Source organism: Heterocephalus glaber, unplaced genomic scaffold (genome assembly GCF_053883595.1).
Source record: "Heterocephalus glaber isolate CG9 unplaced genomic scaffold, H.glaber_assembly_v1.0 deba00001555, whole genome shotgun sequence".
NCBI classification, from domain to species: domain Eukaryota; kingdom Metazoa; phylum Chordata; class Mammalia; order Rodentia; family Bathyergidae; genus Heterocephalus; species Heterocephalus glaber.
Genome location: NW_028258346.1, coordinates 9,135,335 through 9,153,956, shown reverse-complemented (window position 1 = coordinate 9,153,956; position 18,622 = coordinate 9,135,335).

Sequence of the window (18,622 nt, the reverse complement as noted above, 5' to 3'; positions counted from 1 at the left end):
ATTGCTTTAAACAAAATGGTGAAATATTACATTAAAATTATAAGTGAATTCCTATTTTATGTCATACAAAAAGTATGTTAAGAAAAGTAATAAATGAATTTTAATTATTTAAATAAAAATTTTGTGTAAACAACATGAAATAAAGAAAAAATCACAGATGAGGATAACCACCTACAATGCATATATTGCCAAAATAATTTTTACAAATATCTATAATTAAAAATAGAAAAATGGGATTATAAATAAGCATCTGAAAAATGCTGAACCTTACAAATAATCATAGAAATAAAAAAAACAAAATGAAATTTAAATTCTCATACATCATTGGCAAAAATTTAATATAGAAGGTGAAGAGACTGGAAATTTTAACCAGTATTAGTGAGAATACAATTTAACACAATGGTATTTGAAATTAAGTGGTGAATTCTGAGTAAATGTAATGAACTGCATATGCTTCAAACAGGTCATTCCACTTTAGGTTTATATCCTAGAGAAATTCTCAAATATATTTTCCTCTGGAAATGTATAAGAACAGTCAAAGTAGTAGTGTATTTGGAATCTCAAAAATTTAGAAATAAATGTCTACTGGCAGAATAGACAATGAGTTTTAGTAAATGTATACAATAGAGCATTCTATAGCGATTGAAATGAGTAATACAGACTTACATAGATTATCATAACTTTACCATATACATTAAAATATTGAGAATAACCTATGTGTTTTAATTCATATCTACATATAAATGAACAAATAAGCTAGGGAGCACTAATTGAAATCTAAAATGATACTTAACTGTAGTTGGCAGGGTGGACAATATGACCGGGGTGGATTCAGGAAAGTTTTCCTGATGGTAATGTTCACTATTTTAAGTTGGATTATGAATGTATTTATATTACATTCAATATATAATTCTATTTCTGAATCCCTTCTCCTTACAGAAATTATTTCAGGATAAAAATAAAATATATAAGTGTATATTATTTAAGTAAAATATATAAAACACTTTAGCATATTTTGTTATCTTTGCAGTGTATAACTAGTCCTGCATATAGTCTCCTTTGTAGAGGAAAGATTAGAAATAAACACAATTTAATATTATAAGAAAACCAGTTTAAAACAAAAAAAGCACTGAAGGTACAGAATTGTATGTGAGTTGACTTCAATACTGATATACCAATTTTGAAAGTAGAACTCAATCCCAATGAAGCCAATTCCTTTGAAGCATCTAGTATTTCTGAATTTCTTTCAGATAGTTTCTCCTTCTTGGGAGAATATAAATAATAACACCATAAAGGCATTTGGAGCCACAAAGAGCATGTCATCGGGCTACGAATTCATTTGCCGTTATGATGAATATTAAATGTGAGCAATTTCAGACTACCGATTAGATTGATCAATAATTTATGCAATGTTATTGTGGATGATTAAGGTTATTTCTTTTAATAGGATTCTCAAATCACATTTAACACCCTGAAATAAATTCTTCATGACGTATGTCCCTGCATACACTTGGAAAGCCTGCCAGTCCAACTTTGTAAGAATGAATCAACCAATCCATGGGCACTCAGAAGGAAAAAAAAAAATAGTTTTACCTCTATTTGAGGCTTATAGTAAGACATTTCACAGTAACCTAGCCTTAGCAACTGTCTTTCATCTCTTAGTTAATTACTCTAATTTATTTCATATTCAGTTATGTTTATTCTATATCTTTCTTACATGTGTGGAAAGAAAGTGGAAATAACAGCTTCATACAATTTGGTATGTCCATATTATAATATATCAATTAGTATTGAAGTTTTTTTTGTTTCTTTTCGTTTTGTTTTTTGGTACCAGGGATCAAACTCGGATCCTTGTGCTTAGGAGAAAGGCGGCAGAACCACTGAGCTAAATCCCTGGCTTGAAGTTTTTCATATTTGAAGACTTGAACACAAAATTCTATCAAAATAAAATGCCTTTATAAGAAAAATAGACCATGCTATTATATGAAGGTGTGATTTTTCTTTTCTGCACTATTCCCCTGCTATCCCAGAATAGATACTTTATGGGAAATTCACATATGTGTATTCATATGCAAAGTCTACTTTGAAATATATAAATTGAGAAAATAATAAGACAACTTATTTGTCCTAAATAAAATTACTATGGAATTTTTAAGCTAAAGAAAATTGCAGTGGAAGAAAAAGAGTGATACTGTCAGTTTGAGATGTACAAAACATTTGCACAGATACTCTGTTCACATTATATATGAATTTTAAAATATTCCATACCCCGCAAATTTTGTGCTGCTTAAAAGACTTACAATATATAATGTTATATCGAGTTTTAAAGTTTAACATAAAGTTATACGCCCAGTCTGTAGCTAGAAAAACAATATTATGTGTGTATTTAGTAATTGGATTAGAAAAATATGAAACCAGTACAAAAGATGAAAATTTTTTCCTTGAACTATAATTTTTTAAAATAAATGAATAAACAATTTATTGTTGGATGAAAAAATATCAATTTAAATTTTCTTAAAATATTATTTTAATAGAGTAGGAAGCCCACAGGTAGATATCTATGTATAATATGTCATAATTATAAAAAATATTGGATAATATAGATTATGATATAAAAATTCTCTACATACTAGGAATGCTCAACTATCTTTTCTGCAAAAACTTGTATGTTAATAATAGGATATGTCCTAAGACCTCAATAGTGGGTTACAAAATACATGGATGCATGTAGCACTACTGGTAAATGGTAAAAAAATCCTAAGCTTTACCACCTATTTGATCCCAAGGATTTTAGCTTGTATGTATTAATAAATCAAACAGATACCTCAGAAAACTTTACAGGTTTTCAAAACTAAGGAAAATATTTTCAAAAATCAAAAATATTTTATGACCTTAACATAAAATGAGTTCTTTGAAATCAGAACAAAAAGAAATGTTTATACCAATTTTTCAAAAAGGGAAGAATACAATGTAGAAAAACCACCAAAGACAAAAACAATTGGTTCATAAAAATAAACAAAATGGTAAAATCTAACTAATAATCACATAAATTTTTAAAAAATCACTCATGGGACATAATTTTACAATCTACGTATATTAAATATTTACAAAGGATAAAATACTAAGATTTTGACACAATGTTTTGTTGGAATTACATGGATTTGAAGAGATGGATATAGTCTCAGAGGGTAATATAAAATATCAATACATTCCTAAAGACCAATTTAGCTATCTCCATTATCCAGCAACAGAATGATATAGCAAATAATCTTAAGGCTAATATACATAAGCAGTTTGCCTCCCACTAGGAGGCCTGCATTATGGAGTGATATTTTCTTAATAATCAGCTATGGAAAGAGAACTGAGGCTGGCAAGATACAAATTCTTGGTAGTTCTTTAGAAGTTAAGTGAAGAAGAGAAAAAATAATAGCTATGATTTAGTGATCATGTGGAAAAAACAATAAGTAATATATAAGAACACATTCTCTAGAATCACATGACGTGGGTTGGAACTTCTTTTCTATCCTCTTCTATGGGAACTTGAGCAAGACTCTTAGTTTATCTGTGTCTCACTTTATTCATTTAAAATGAAAACAATAACATCTGTAAATATATGACTATGAAGATTCTCTGAGTTAATACTGTAAGAATCATAGAACAATGTTTAGCGTGTAAATAATACGTTACATTTTTAATAATAAATCATTGTATTTTTGTTTTGTTTTGTTTTGGGTACCAAGGATCAAACTCGGGACCTTGCACTTGCGAGGCAGGTGGCAGAACCACTGAGCTAAATCCCTGGCCCAAATTATTGTATTTTTAATAATAAATTATAAAATGTTAACATCTTTCTTTACACTAGCTGTAATGGATACAGAAATTTGTTCAGTGGCCACTAAGAACTCATAATCGTTTATCAATAGGAAAGGAAAAGGAAAGCAATTAGTTTAATCTCTTATTAATGATTTCACAAAGTAAAAATAGTTCAAGGTGGGTATTCTGAACATAAACAAGTTAATGGTTTTATGGAACAAACTGAGGAAGATCAATTAAATGCCAGTCTTGTTTTGAAAATTGTTCACTGTTCGAATTCTCAAATGGCACGTGGAAATAGAGAATGGACTCAAGTGGGACAGGTCAAGTTGCAAGATTCTAAAACTAGAACTGAAGTTCAGCCACTTATTTCTCTATTGTGGATTAGGCAAGTAGCGGCCCCATATGGGGGCTAAAATCTTGCAAGAGTCAGTTGAAAATTTCACCTCTTCAGCATCTTGTCACATAAGCAAAAAGAAATAAAATTAGGAAAAAAAAGATGCTAAGAAGGGGTTACTTGTAGGTAAATAAAATGCATTACCAGCCTCTAATGCATTATCAGCCAGGGTTAGGCCAACAATGAAACCCACAGGGTCAGAGTGGGTTGAGAACCAGTCCCAAAATCACAGCCATTGATACCAGGCAAAAAAGGAAGCATTCACAATTTTGGGACTTCTTCCTTATTCACCTTGGCAGACTGATCCTTTGATTATCATCCTCCATATGTTGGTGCATGGTGATATTCCTGGTACTGTAGCACAGGCCTGTAACTCAGTCACTCTGGGAGGCAGGAGGATCACAGGTTGGAGTCCAACCTGGGCAATTTAGCAACCTCGTTTGACTCTGGTTAGAGACAAGTGTATCTAGCTATGCACAAGGGTCAGCAAAGACAGGGTATATAAATATATGTACACTATACCCTTGGTACAGTGAGTTGCTCTCATCAGAAATTTACACTCCAAGAGTAATGGTAGCCTTAGAAAGAAGACACCTCTTCAATTACACATTACTACTAGAGGGTCTCCCATGCTCAATATAAATGTTAAGAAAAGATTTTGATGACTGAAATTGATGTATGAATTGATTTACATGAATATATTAAAAGGAAGTTCTCATCAATGAAATAATCGATGAAGGGTACTCAAAAAAGTGGATTGGAAACATATTGGAAGGTCAATTCTTAGAGCAGTGTAAATGAGATGGAGCAGTCTAACAAGCCTAATAATCTGTAAATTTAAGGAAGATGATTTACACATAAAATATATATGGTTTCACGTCATCAGCCTACATTAGAGAATTCAAAGGCTCCTGAAGTTGAGTAGATGGGAAGCTAAATCCTCAAAATGAAACACGGTTGAACACTCTTCAAGTGATACGGGGTTTGCAGCCATTGCCCCAAATCAGATAGGGACGAGAAGAGGAGCAGAAAAAGAGTGTCAAGACCACATAAAGCTAAAGGAATGATTTTTATGACAGGTGTGAGTGAGTGGGTGTGTGTGTGCGTGCGTGTGTGCGCAGGCTCTGGACTTTCTAAATTACAGCCTCCTTGCGGTTTGTCTTCTATTCCAGAACTACTACTCTATATCGTTTTAACCTAGGTTTCAGACAGTTTCTCCTCCAATTCTCGCTAGCAAACAAAACAAAACCAATACACTCCAGCTTAGTAGCTATGAATTGCTAAATTGGCAAAAACCAACTCATATTTTCAATCTCATGTTAATAAGAAAGTATTGTTTCTCATAGTAAACAACTGTAGCTACTCATATAACATGTTGCAATATTCAATCATGTCTAAACGTTACCATTTTAACATTACACACATTTAATTCAGTTGATGGGACTCATTAAAATTTGATTGGCAGAAACTTTTGAATCTAGGGGAAAAATTATCTGATATTGTACCATAAGGGAGTAAACTCAGGAAAAGTTGGAGATTCTGCATTGGTTAGTGGGTTCCAATACTGCTTCTAGGTAGTTGGCATTGGCTGGAGATATTAATTGTCAATTGATTTATTTGACACTTATCAGAGAACACTGTGGACAACACAGTAAGCAATACTCTTCTAAATAGACTTAAATTTTCAACCATCTGTGTGGTTCAGAAACAGATGGTGAATATTCTGGCCTGTTTTTTTAACCTGGCTTTAAGAAAGGTAAAAAACACTCTCAATTCACAAATTGGTATAAGCAGTTATTTGACCTATTTTAGTCTCCATAGGTTCTGAAACTACTGCTTTTATAATCTTTATAATTAAATAGAATATTTGACTCTATTAACGTAAGTATTTTCTTTCTTAAAGTAGATTTATGTGATAAAGATGAGGAATATATTTATATCGGTGAGTATTAAAATAGACTAAATTAACAAATGTGTTGGTATGGTCATTACATTTTGTTAAAATATTACCCTCCTTACCCCTAAACTTGATTTATTTGTACTAAATAGTTTCAATGTAGCAGAATAAAAATGAAGGGCATTTGGCAATATTTGTGGTTATCATTTTGCTTTTCACTTCAAACAATTTGCCTTTTAGATGTTAGAGACTAATATTTAGATATTATTCTGGATGTTAGAGACTAAAAATAATGATATGGAGATACCTTGTGTACTGCTTATAAACATTCTTACTTAATTTGGGAATGCCTTGGGATTCAGAAAAAAACCCTTCAGTATTCTGCAACTTCTTTCCATAAATGGTTTGTGACTGACACTTCATGATAAATTTAAACTTTAACAAAATATGTTAGAAGGTGGGGGTGTTATATGGCACCACTGTAACTCAAAAATAAAAAATGCCCAGGACCTCACCCATACATATTTTTTTACTCAGAAGGAAATGAAAGTATAGTGAAGGGGAAAGAATGTCAGGCTAAACTCTCCCCTTGAAAACAGAATATTCCCATTTTATGACCAATGTATTAAAAAATATGATGGACTTCAGGAAAACCCCAGATATCCACTACAGCTCTGTTTACCCACACTAAAATTCCTAGTTTATATGCACAAATTTGAGTCTGGACTGAATCCAGGAGTGAAGGTGGCAAGAGCCATGTTGGAAGTGGAAGACAGTCTGGCATGAGAACACGGAACAGCCAGAGCCAGCAGTGGAGTTGGAGCCAGCTGGATACAAGGAAGAACTGGCATACAACAGTGGTGGCATCAGTTCCCAAAGCAGAGATGGGGCTGATCAGAACAGAGGAGAACAAGTGCCCACATGGCTCAGAGAAGAGCCAGGCATTCAGGATTCCCACATATCCAAATCAGCCCCATTCCCCCGTGATCCAGATTTAAGAAATTTCGTCTTATTACTATGCAAAGACAGGGTAGTTGGTATGAAGCCCAGAGCCAATGAAAGGTTTGTGCTAGCAACCATTCCCTAATTCAGTCAAAATTCACAGGGAAAAAATTGTTAAAAGTAAAATACAAGCACAGTTCCAGTCGTATTATATCACATATACCCAAATTTGAGGGTAATATCATCATTCTGTTGGTTTGATGATATCAAATTTCTGTAATATGTAGAGAATTCAAAAAAATACATTAAGTAATTAGTCACTGTTATATATTGCAGATGTGATTTTAGAACTTCAGTGAATGTAATGGTGATGCTTTTAAAGAAAATATTATTCTTGTTCCTCTTATACAGTACCAATAAGACATAATGATCTTTTTTAATAGACATCATCTAGGGTGTGAAATTCACAGCCTTTTCCTGCTCTCTGAAAAAAATGTTTCCCCGTCTAGTGATTTCTTTTCACCAATATGTAAACATGTTCAAGTCTCTCCCTTACTAAGGTAAACCATCTTTTGCTGGGATGAGTTTTGTACTTACCTATCTATAGTTTGCTGCGTGGAGAACATTCCAAAACAGGATGTAACCTGGATAGTTCCTGAAGGTATTGACAGCTGAAGGCTGCATAAAACTGGCCGAAGTCTTCCCTTGAAATATCACATCACAGTTCATCCTTTCAATGTCCAAAACAATTCATCCTTTAGTTCTTCGAATCCTCTTCAAATTCATTTCTAAGAGCTCCTGGAGGGTTCTGGCGAAGGTTTTTGCCCCAGAAGAATTGTAGAAAGAAATTTAATGACCCCACATTGCAACTAGTCTCATCTCCTTCATTCACTACCCATTGTCCATCCTTAGCAAGCACCTCTTCTATGGTGGTTGCTCATACATACAAGGCATGACCCAGAATCTCATCTCTGGGGCTCCTGAGTCTCTGATCACCTGTCTCCTTTCAGGCCAAGGTTGATTCATGTGCTCATTTATTCTCAAAGGCGTCACTAAATTTAATTATCTGCCTAAAAAACATGTTCCTCCTTTTTTCCATTGTGTAACAAGGATCTTATCTATCTCTAATTAAGATCAGTTACTCTTCCGCATAGTGACTCTTCTTTTGGTCTCCCTTTCCCTTGTTACAAGAGACTTAAAGCCCTTAGGCAGCATTTACAGCTTATAATTCAATGGCTCTCTTGTTGTACCAGTAATAGAAGCATCTCTAAGCAAATAACAAGTAGTTCTGCCTTGCTTATGTATTTTTATTCCAAAACATTAATAGATACTAGCAATGGCCATTTAGTTGCATTTTCCATTTAGTTACTCTTTCCAGATTATTTCTGAAATACCTAATGTGTCATACTAGATAACGCATGCCATTCCACCAGTACACTATCCTCATTTGTTAATTTGTGCAAAGATTAGTAGCTCTACCTCCATCAGTACTGCAGTCTGTATTGTCACCCGGGGAGCAAGTGATGCTACTGCAGAATTCATCTCTAACACCCACTGTCAGACTATTTGAGCTTACCTGTTCTCTGTTATAGAGCTTAGCATATAGGTACTTTATTAAGAAATGAGTACAAGGAAGTAGGAGATAGCAGAAAAAAAAAATTGAGCTATGATTCAGGACTGCTATGGATTCTGTCTGGATGTTCCTGTAAAGCCCCTTGTGGTCATAGGTGGGACTTTTCAGAGGTGGCTGGGTCTAGAGTGTAATGCTAGGTTCAGGGTGTGTGATTATGAAATTAGTCCACTGAATGGTTTGGCATAGTTCTGGGTGCAGACAATGGGAAGACCCACCCTGGGTGTGAGTACTACCTGCCTTAAAGGCATGTAGCCTGGATAGAAAATAAGCAACAGAAAGAGGGCTGCAATTGCTAGCTTGCTATTTCACTTGCTGCTTTGCTACTTCGCTGCTTGCTGCCTTCTGTCTTCCATGAACTGATTCTCCTATCTGATGCCCCTCTACCGTGCCACCCTGCCTTGGAGCAAGCCAACTACGGACTTAAGCCTCTACAAACTGTGAGACAAATAAATCTTTCCTTCTTTAACATTGAGTGTCAGATATTTTGTCTCAGCAATGAGAAAAGTGACTAAGACAAGGATCAATGATAGTTTTAGGGTCTCTGCCTCTATGCAGCTCTGTGTTAAATATTGGGACTGTAACATATACAATTCATGCCTTACTTTGTAGTACTAAAGAAGTAACTAACAAAACAGTGTGACAAGCCATGTGACAGCATTATTCCAAGAGTGATATTGGAGCACCTGAAGAGGATATTTTTTAATAGTCATTGAGAAGCTTTGATAGATAGTTCAGAGACTTCCATTAGTAAGTTCAATATTTTAATATTGGGAAATTATATTCCTAGGTAATATAGTATCCAAGTATCACAATATTTTCAGAGTAATTGATCTACTACATGATCTCCCAGTAATTGATCTAGTGTATTTTCTCATCATTTTTTATCATTCACTAATGCAATGCAATCAGACAGGCACCCTATCAATGACCTTAAGGTCTTATACTTCCCTACTGAAGCAATATGGTGGTTAATTCCACCAACACCATGTCTAGAGAGCTGCTCAGATTTAAATTCTCCTTTTGTTGCTTAGCTCTTTCAAAACATAATGAAAGTCTGCCCAAAGAAAGACCTTGTATTAAAAACACACATATGTGTGTCCTTAAGTTCTTCACTTAGTATCTACAGTTAGATTACAAATGTATCAACTGTTAAGTGGGCACCATTTCAAGTTGTAGTAGCACATAGTCCCAAACCCTTATGAAATGTTCAATGCTATGTAGAGGATGAAAGTAATCTCAAAAATCTCTCTTACTTATTTTTAGCAAATATATATCCAAATCAAGACCTGGGAGCATTTACATTAACTTATGAGTACATACACTGGAACTTTTAAAGATCTTGGATTATGTGTTCCATTAACAAATTTGAAATACTAAATAATTGGTAATTTTTGGTATCATCTAGCCAATTTCAAAACCAAAACTAAAATGAAAAAGATACATTTCTCCAAAGAATTATAGGATATATGTGCCCACAGAATTTTAGTAAAAAGACATGAGGAAATATCCTTCAATTATTAGAGTTTTAAATTGTTAGAATTTTATTAGACTTCAATTATTAGATTTGAATTAATAGAATTTTATTAGACTTCAATTATTAGACATTTAAATTATTAGACTTTAATTAGACTTCAGTGATTAGACTATTTTATTAAACAAAACAAAAATAAATTCACTTAAATTATTGGTCAGATTATTCATTTTATCTTTGAAATATTTTTGGTGATACATTAAGAAAAAGTATCAGAAATTTGATCTCTAACATAAATAGGTAGGTTACATTCCTGAGGATCATGTAAATGAAAAATGCATATTTATCAAAATACTATGAATTTAAACTTGGTATTCATAGATGAAATATCAAGAGGAAAATAAAGGTAAATATTACACATCATTTTCATACCTGATTTAATTCATTTAAATCCATGTCCACTAGGTTCACCTAGGATTTTGAAAATTACACAATTTCCTTCTTTGTATAAGTGAATAGTATTCAATTGGGTATATATTCCTCATGCTCTTTTCTATTCGTGATTTTTTTTTCTTAAATTCTTTTATTGGTGCAATTTAGGTATACAACACATTTACATTTCTCACTGGGAATTGTACCTTTACGTAATACATCTTGGTTCTTATTTTTTCCCCATTCCTAGCCCTCCCTTCACCCCCTCCACCCTTTCCTGCTTACAAAGACGTTATTTCCATTTTTTCCATTTCTCAGCATTTTTCCTTTCCCTTCTTTCCTTTCCCCTGCCCCTCCCACTACCACTACCCCTTTGAACCTTTTCTTCCTATTTTGCATTATTAATTATTCATTCTGATCATTGATACATTTTAGGTTTACAATATAATGACATTCATCATTGGAAATTTGTACCTTTACATAGTCTCTCTTGGTTCTTATTTTTCACCCTTGCCCAGCCCTCCCTTCAACCCCTCCAGTCCTCCCTATTTATAAAGATTTTGTTCCTATTTTTCCATTTTCTCATATTAATCCCATTCCCTTCTATGCTTTCCCCTAGCCCTCCCACTTCGTTCCCCTTTGCCCCTTTTCTTCCTATTTCACATTACCTATTAAACATTTCTGTACTTATTTACACTTTCAGTTTCTCACACCAGAGAAACTATTTGGTATTTATACATGTGTGTCCTATTTATTTCACTTAAGAGTATCGCCTTAATGGGCATCCACTTAGCTATAAATGTTTCTAATTTCTCGTTTTTTATGGCTGAGTAGTACTCCATTTTATAAAAAAAACCCCATATTTTCTTGATCCAGTCTCCAGTAGATGGGCATTTGGGCTGTTTCTAAGTTTTAGCTATCACAAACTGTGCTGCTATGAACATGGGTGCACATATATCACTGTGGTATGATACTTTTAATTCTTTAGGGAAGATCCCTAGCAGTAGAATAGCTGGGTCAAATGGGACTTCCAGTCCTAGTTCTTTGAGGTATCTCCATACTGAGTTCCAAAGTGGTTGCACCAGTCTACACTCCCATCAGCAGTGGAGCAGGCTTCTTCTTTCCCCGTAGTCACGCCAGCATATGTTATTGGTTGATTTCATGATAGTAGCCATTCTTTCTGGAGTGAAGTGGAATCTCAGCATTGTTTTCATTTGCATCTCTCAAATGATCAGTAATGTTGAACATTTTTTCATGTATTTATTTGCTATTTCTACTTCTTTGTCTGAGAAATGTCTGTTCATTTCAGATGCCCATTTTTAGGTTCGGTCTTTAAATTTGGGAGGTCTGATCTTTTTAAGTTCTTTATAGAGTTGAGATAGTATACATTTGTCTGAGGAAAAGCAGGTGAAGATTTTTTCCCACATTGTGGGTTGTCTCTTCACACTGCTGGTGGTTTCTCTTGCTGTATAGATGCTTTTTAATAAGAAGAGATCCAACTTGTTGATTGTTTGTGCTACTTCATGGGCAACTGAGGTTTTGTTCATAAAATCTTTTCCTACACAGATGTCTTCAAGAGTTCTACCTAACCTCTGTTAGAGCCGGTTCAGCGTTTCTATTTTAATATTTAGATCTTTTATCCATTTTGCTTTTAGTTTAGTGCATGGTGAGAGATATAGGTCTAGTTTTAATCTTTGGCAAGTTGAAAGCTAATTTTTCCAGCACCATTTATTAAAGAGGCTATCTTTCCTCCAGTGAGGGTGCTTGGCTCCTTTATCAAAGATGAGATGGCTAAGTGTGTCTGGAGTTGTTTCTGCATCTTCTAATCTGTTCCACTGGTCCTCAGATCTGTTTCTTTGCCAGTACCATGCTGTTTTTATCACAGTAGCTTTGTAGTATAGTTGCAGGTTGGGGATTGTGATACCCCCTGCCATGTCTCTGTTACCTAGAATTGCTTTTGCTATTCTGGGTCTCTTCTTGTTCCAAATGAATTTTTGGATTGTTTTCTCAAGGTCCATGAAGTATGCTGCTGGGATATCAATTGGAATTGCATTGAATTTATATAGCAGTTTTGGAAGTATGGTTATTTTCACTATATTAATCCTTCCTACCCAGGAGCAGGGGACATCTATGCATTTTCTGATATCATCTTCAATCTCTCTTTTCAGAGTACTATAGTTTTTAGAGAAGAGGTCTTTGATTTCTTTCGTTAGGATGATTCCTAGGTAGTTCAGTTTTTTGGATGTTATTGGGAAAGGATTTGCCCTATTTCTCTCTCAGTAAGTCTGTCACTGGTGGAGAGGAAAGCTATTGATTTTTGTGTGTTGAACTTGTAACCAACTACTTGACTGAATTTGGTTATTAAGTCTAGAAGACTTTTGGTGGAGTTCTTGGGGTCTTCTATATAAAGTATCATGTCATCTGCAAATAATGACAATTTGACTTCTTCATTTCCTATCTTTATTCCTTTTATTTCTTTCTCTTGTCTAATTGCCATGGCTAATGTTTCCAGAAGTATATTGAACAAGAGTGGTGATAGTGGACATCCTTGTCTTGTTCCTGATTTGAGTGTGAAGGATTTCAGTTTTTGACCATTTAGTATGATATTGGCTGTTGGTTTTTCATAGATGGCTTTTGTCAGTTTGAGGAACAGACCATCTATTCCAATGTTTTGTAGGGTTTTTATCATAAATGCATGTTGGATTTTGTCAAATGCTTTTTCTGCATCTATGGAGATAATCATATGTTTTTTGTCCTTGGCTCTATTGATATAGTGTATTGCATTGATTTATTTTCATATGTTGAACCATCCCTGCATCCCTGGGATGAATCCCACTTGATCAGGGTGTATGATCTTCTTGATGATCTTCTGCATTCTGTTTGCCATTATCTTATTAAGGATTTTTGCATCTATGTTCCTTTGTGAGATTGGCCTATAGTTGTCCTTCTCAGTTGGGTCTTTCTCTGCTTTGGGATCAAGGTGATGCTTGCTTCCAGGAATGAATCTGGGAGTATTGCTTCCCTTTCAATTTCATTGAAGAGTTTAAACAGTAGTGGCAGTAGTTCCTCTCTAAATGTCTTGTCGAATTCAGCAGTGAAGCCATCAGGGCCTGGGCTTTTCTTAATTGACAAGTTATTTATTACATTTTCAATTTCATTGGTTGATATTGGGTTGTTTAGAATTTTTAGGTTTTCTTCATTCAACTTTGATAATTCATAAGTATCTAGGAATCTGTCCATTTCTTCTGTGTTTTCCATCTTATTGGCATATAGGTTCTGGAAGGAGGTATTGATGATCCTCTGGATTTCTGCTGGGTCTGTTGTAATTTCACCCTTTTCATTCCTAATTGCATGGATTTGGATCTTTTTCTTTCCTTTTTCTGATAAGGTTGGCTAAGGGTTTGTCAATTTTTTGATTCTTTTGAAGAACCAACCCTTGGCTTCATTGATTTTTTGTATCATTCTCTTAGTCTCCATTATATTGATTTCTCCTCTGATCTTTATAATTTCCTCCCTTTTATGAGCTTTGGGTTTGTCCTGCTGTTCTTTTTCTAGAAGCTTGAGGTTCAGCATCAGGTTGTTTAATTGGGCCCATTCCGTTTTGCTAATATGTGTATTCACTGCTGTGAATTTCCCTCGTATGACTGTTTTCATTGTGTCCCATAGATTCTGATATGCTGTATTGTCATTGTCATTTAATTGAAGGAACTGTCTCATTTCTTCTTTAATTTCCTCTGTGACCCATTGGTTATTCAGAAGTGTGTTGTTCAATTTCCACATGTTTATAGAATTTTTCCACTTTCTTTTGCTATGGATCTCCAATTTCATTGCACTATGGTCTGATAATATATAGGGGATATCTTCAATTCCTTTGCACTCACTTAAACATGTTCTATGTGTGAGTATGTGGTCTATTTTGGAGAATGACCCATGTGCAGCTGAGAAGGATATGTATTCTGGTTTTGTGGGGTGGAAGACTCTGTAAACATCTGTTAAGTTCATTTGTTCAAGAGTTCAATTGAGTTCTAGTATTTCATTACTTATTTTTTGTCTAGTTGATCTATCTATTTGTGACAGTGGGGTGTTGAGGTCCCCCACTACAATTGTATTAGTGCATATATGACTTTTCGTGTCCATTAGTGTTTGTTTTATATAGTTGGGTGCACTAGTGTTTGGTGCATATTTAAGATTGTCATCTCTTCCTGTTAGATTGTTCCCTTTAAAAGGATATAGTGTCCTTCTTTGTCTCTCTTAATGAGTGTTGGTTTGAAATCTACTTGATCTGCAAAGAGGATAGCTACTCCTGCTCTTTTTCAGGTTCCCGTTGCATGGACTATTGTTTTCCACCCTTTACCTTTCAGTCTATGAGTTTCATTTTGAATTAAGTGTGTTTCCTGTATGCAGCATATTGTTGGATTTTGCTTCTTGACCCATTCTGCCAGTCTATTTCTTTTGATTGGTGAATTGAGACCATTAACATTGATGGTTATATTTGAAACGTATTGACTTGTCATTGCCATGACTTTTTCTTTTTGTTGGGTTCTCCCCCTCTACACTTAATTTCTTGTCATGTCAGATGGGTTCAGTCTGCTTTGTGTCCTGGGGTTGTGATCCTCAATGTCTGTTCCTAGCATATTGTGTAAAATTCTTTGGAGTGCTGATTTGGTATTCATGAAGTTCCTAAGGTCCTCTTTGCATGGAAGCATCTTATTTCTCCATCCATTTTGAAAGATAGTTTTGCAGGGTACATCAATCTGGGTTGGAGGCTGTTTTCTTTTAGGGCTTGGAATATGCCACTCCAAGCTCTTCTTGCCTTGATGGTTTGTGTTGAGAAGTCTGCTGTGATTCTGATGGGCTTTCCTTTGTATGTGATTTGTTTCTCTTCTCTAATTGCTTGTGGAGCTTTTTTCTTCTGTTGAGTTTCTGGAATCTTAACAATTATATGCCTATGTGTAGATTTATTTTGATCAAGGCTATTTGGAGTCCTATATGCCTCATTTATCTGTATGTCAGGTTCTTTTCCCCTGCTTGGGAAGTTTTCTGCCATTACTTCTGTGAAGAGATTTTTTATGTCATCTGCACTCTCTTCTGTTTCTTCTTTGACTCTTGGCAGTCTTATGTTATTCTTCTTTGCATCATCTAGCAGCTGCTGGATTGATTTCTCATGTTCCCTTATAATTTTGAAGCAATTTTTCTTTTCTTGGTCATTAATTGTGATCTTATCTTCTATATCTGAAATTCTGTCCTCACATTGGCTCATTCTGCTGTGTAGACTTTCAGTGGAGTTTTTCATGTCCTGGAAATCTATTTGCATCTGTTTTATAGATTCCATTTGTTTCCTATGTTGGGATTCCATCATGTTCCTCAGCTCCTCTCTAGATTTATTAATTATGCCTTGCACTAGGAGCACAATCTCTCTTGCTATCTGAGAAATTATTTCTGATATTATTTTTTCCAGATCCCCTTTTGTTTCCAGTTCAGTGGGTCCAGGTGTTTGAGTATCAGAGTGTTCCATCTCATTTCCCTTTGGGGTTGCTGTAGGTGATCTGGAAGTCTGGTTTTGAGACTTATTTACATCTCTTCTCATTTTGACTGGGGCAAGGGGGTTACTGTTGGTGCCCACGTGGCTCACCTCCTCTGAGCTGGGGGAGGTGGGCCAGGGGCCAGGAGTGGCAGGAGGGATGGTGCCACGGAAGCCCCTTCCTCTGGGCCATGAGCAGCAGGATGGATGGTGGCCCAAAAGCCCTTTCCTCTGGGCTGGGAGTGTTGGAATGGAAGGTGGCCCAAAAGCCCTTTCCTCTGGGCTGGGAGTGGTGGGACGGACAGTGGCCCAAAAGCCCTTTCCTCTGGTCAGGGCTTCTACTCATCTTTTGATGGGCACACAGGTCGATGAGTTAAAATCACTATTAATTAGCTGAAGTAGCCATTCTTTAACATATATCCTCAAAATCATTATGTTTTACATAGCAAATGCATGATTTCATCTGTCAATTGAAGAGTTAGTTATTTTTAAAGATTATATTCCTTAAAACTCCTTCCAACTGAAGCAGTGTCAAAACTGGGCTCCTGAGACAATCATGGCTCTGTGTGTTAACTATGAGTAACATTCAATTGCTGAGCAATGAGCCACTGGGTGGAGGTAACCCGTCACTACAGTTCAAGAAGACCTATGTACACAGATAAGCTAATAAAAACAAGTATATTGAAATCAGGAAATCAATAAAATATTAAATTATCACAACTATTTGTGACAAAAACTAACCGCTTTTTAAATTCCATAGCAATTTAGATCTTTTATTATAAAATTTGAGTTCTTGACTTCAGCCATATCTATGATCTTTTTTCCCCACATAAGTCAATGGGTCTCCATTACAGTTAAGTTTACTTGTAGTTTCTCTTAAAGAGAGAAATTTTTGAATATTTGAAAAAATCAATTGATAATTTAAAACTGCTAAACATTTGAATTCCAAAGAATGGGTTTTCATTATCCAGGTTTTACCTCAATAGTAGGAATTATATAAGAATAATAAGTAAAATATCTTCTTTCTTGCCTTGCTTAAAAGCAATATTATTAGTTAATTTTATATCTTATTCTGAACTCAGTTATTTGTGGCCAAGGATCACATTAGTTGCTATAGTCTTTCTACTATACAACCACTTATTCATTTTAATTCCCATGAATTACTAAATTTCATGATTTTTACTTCAATTTCTCTTGAGACAGAATGCAAAGTGAGCTCTATAATGATGGACGCCAACTGCTGTTAATCTATTTTAGGTGACAGATTCTGGGACATTATGACAAGAGTACATAGATGACACTTTCAGATAATCCTGGAAGAACAAATTGCAGCCCTATGAAATAATTTTTTGAGTTAACTCAAGCCAAAAAAAAAAATCATATGGAACAAGAACATTTGTAAAAATACGAACAAACAAAAGGGATTTATGGAAGTCAATTTTAGAATATTTCCATATGGATCCTGACACAGCAAAAAGGGCACTGGAGTACATGACACTTTTTTCATGCTTTGTTGGCAGGCATCTTCCACTTGGGGGGACTTTATTTCATTAAATCCCTCTCAGAAAAGAAGAGGATCTGCATTGTCACATTTTCCAGGAAGTATACTTTCGTGCAACAGCTGGTAGCCTTTGTACATTACTTGTAATTCTGTCTTTTCCAAGGTATGTTAGGAGCTTGACTTTGATTTATAGGATTTTATTTCAAGTATAAAATAGGTTACTAGGAATGTGTACAAAGACACTCTAGTTTTCATACAATAACCATTTTATTCAGGATAATACATGGAATTGGAGATTGTTACAATTTTCTATAATTCTTTTAGCATGCCTTAGAAGTGTATGCTGTTGAAATGATTTCTGTATATAAAGCTTATCTTAGGGACTTTTCATAAATAGTGCTGGCTTTGTATTATGTACTTCCTCTTTAATAGAGTATACATTATACATTATATTAGCTCTTTCAAGTCTCTCTTCCTCCTTCAACAAACCAAGAGATTGTGAGTTCCCTAAATTCAGCAACTATGGCTTATTAATTTCATTTCATATGAAGCCCTAGCATCGCATGCTGTGTCTAATGTGTAGTATTTGATAACTATTTTCTAAATGACTGCCGATAAGTGGAGACAAATTTGTTCTTTCAACAGTTATTGTTTATTACCAATGACAGGAATTTGTCTTTAGTTATACATGAACTTATTTTCTTAGGCTATGTTTTGTCTTAGAAATTATACAAATTTGGAACTAGACTTGGGCAAATCAGAACTTGATTGCATTCACAGACTTCATATACTTGATAGTCCATACCCATTTTTTCTAATTCAGCATTTTTTAAAGTGTATTCCACATGAATTTAGGCCGAGGTTGTACATTCTGTCTAATAAGCTCTACACTTCAAGAAATTTCTAAATGCTATGTATGTTTTATATTGCATTTCTGAAAATTCATATAAACATCATAAATGAAAAGCTTTGAGAATTTTTACTATTTTATTACAATCACTTAACATGTGAAACC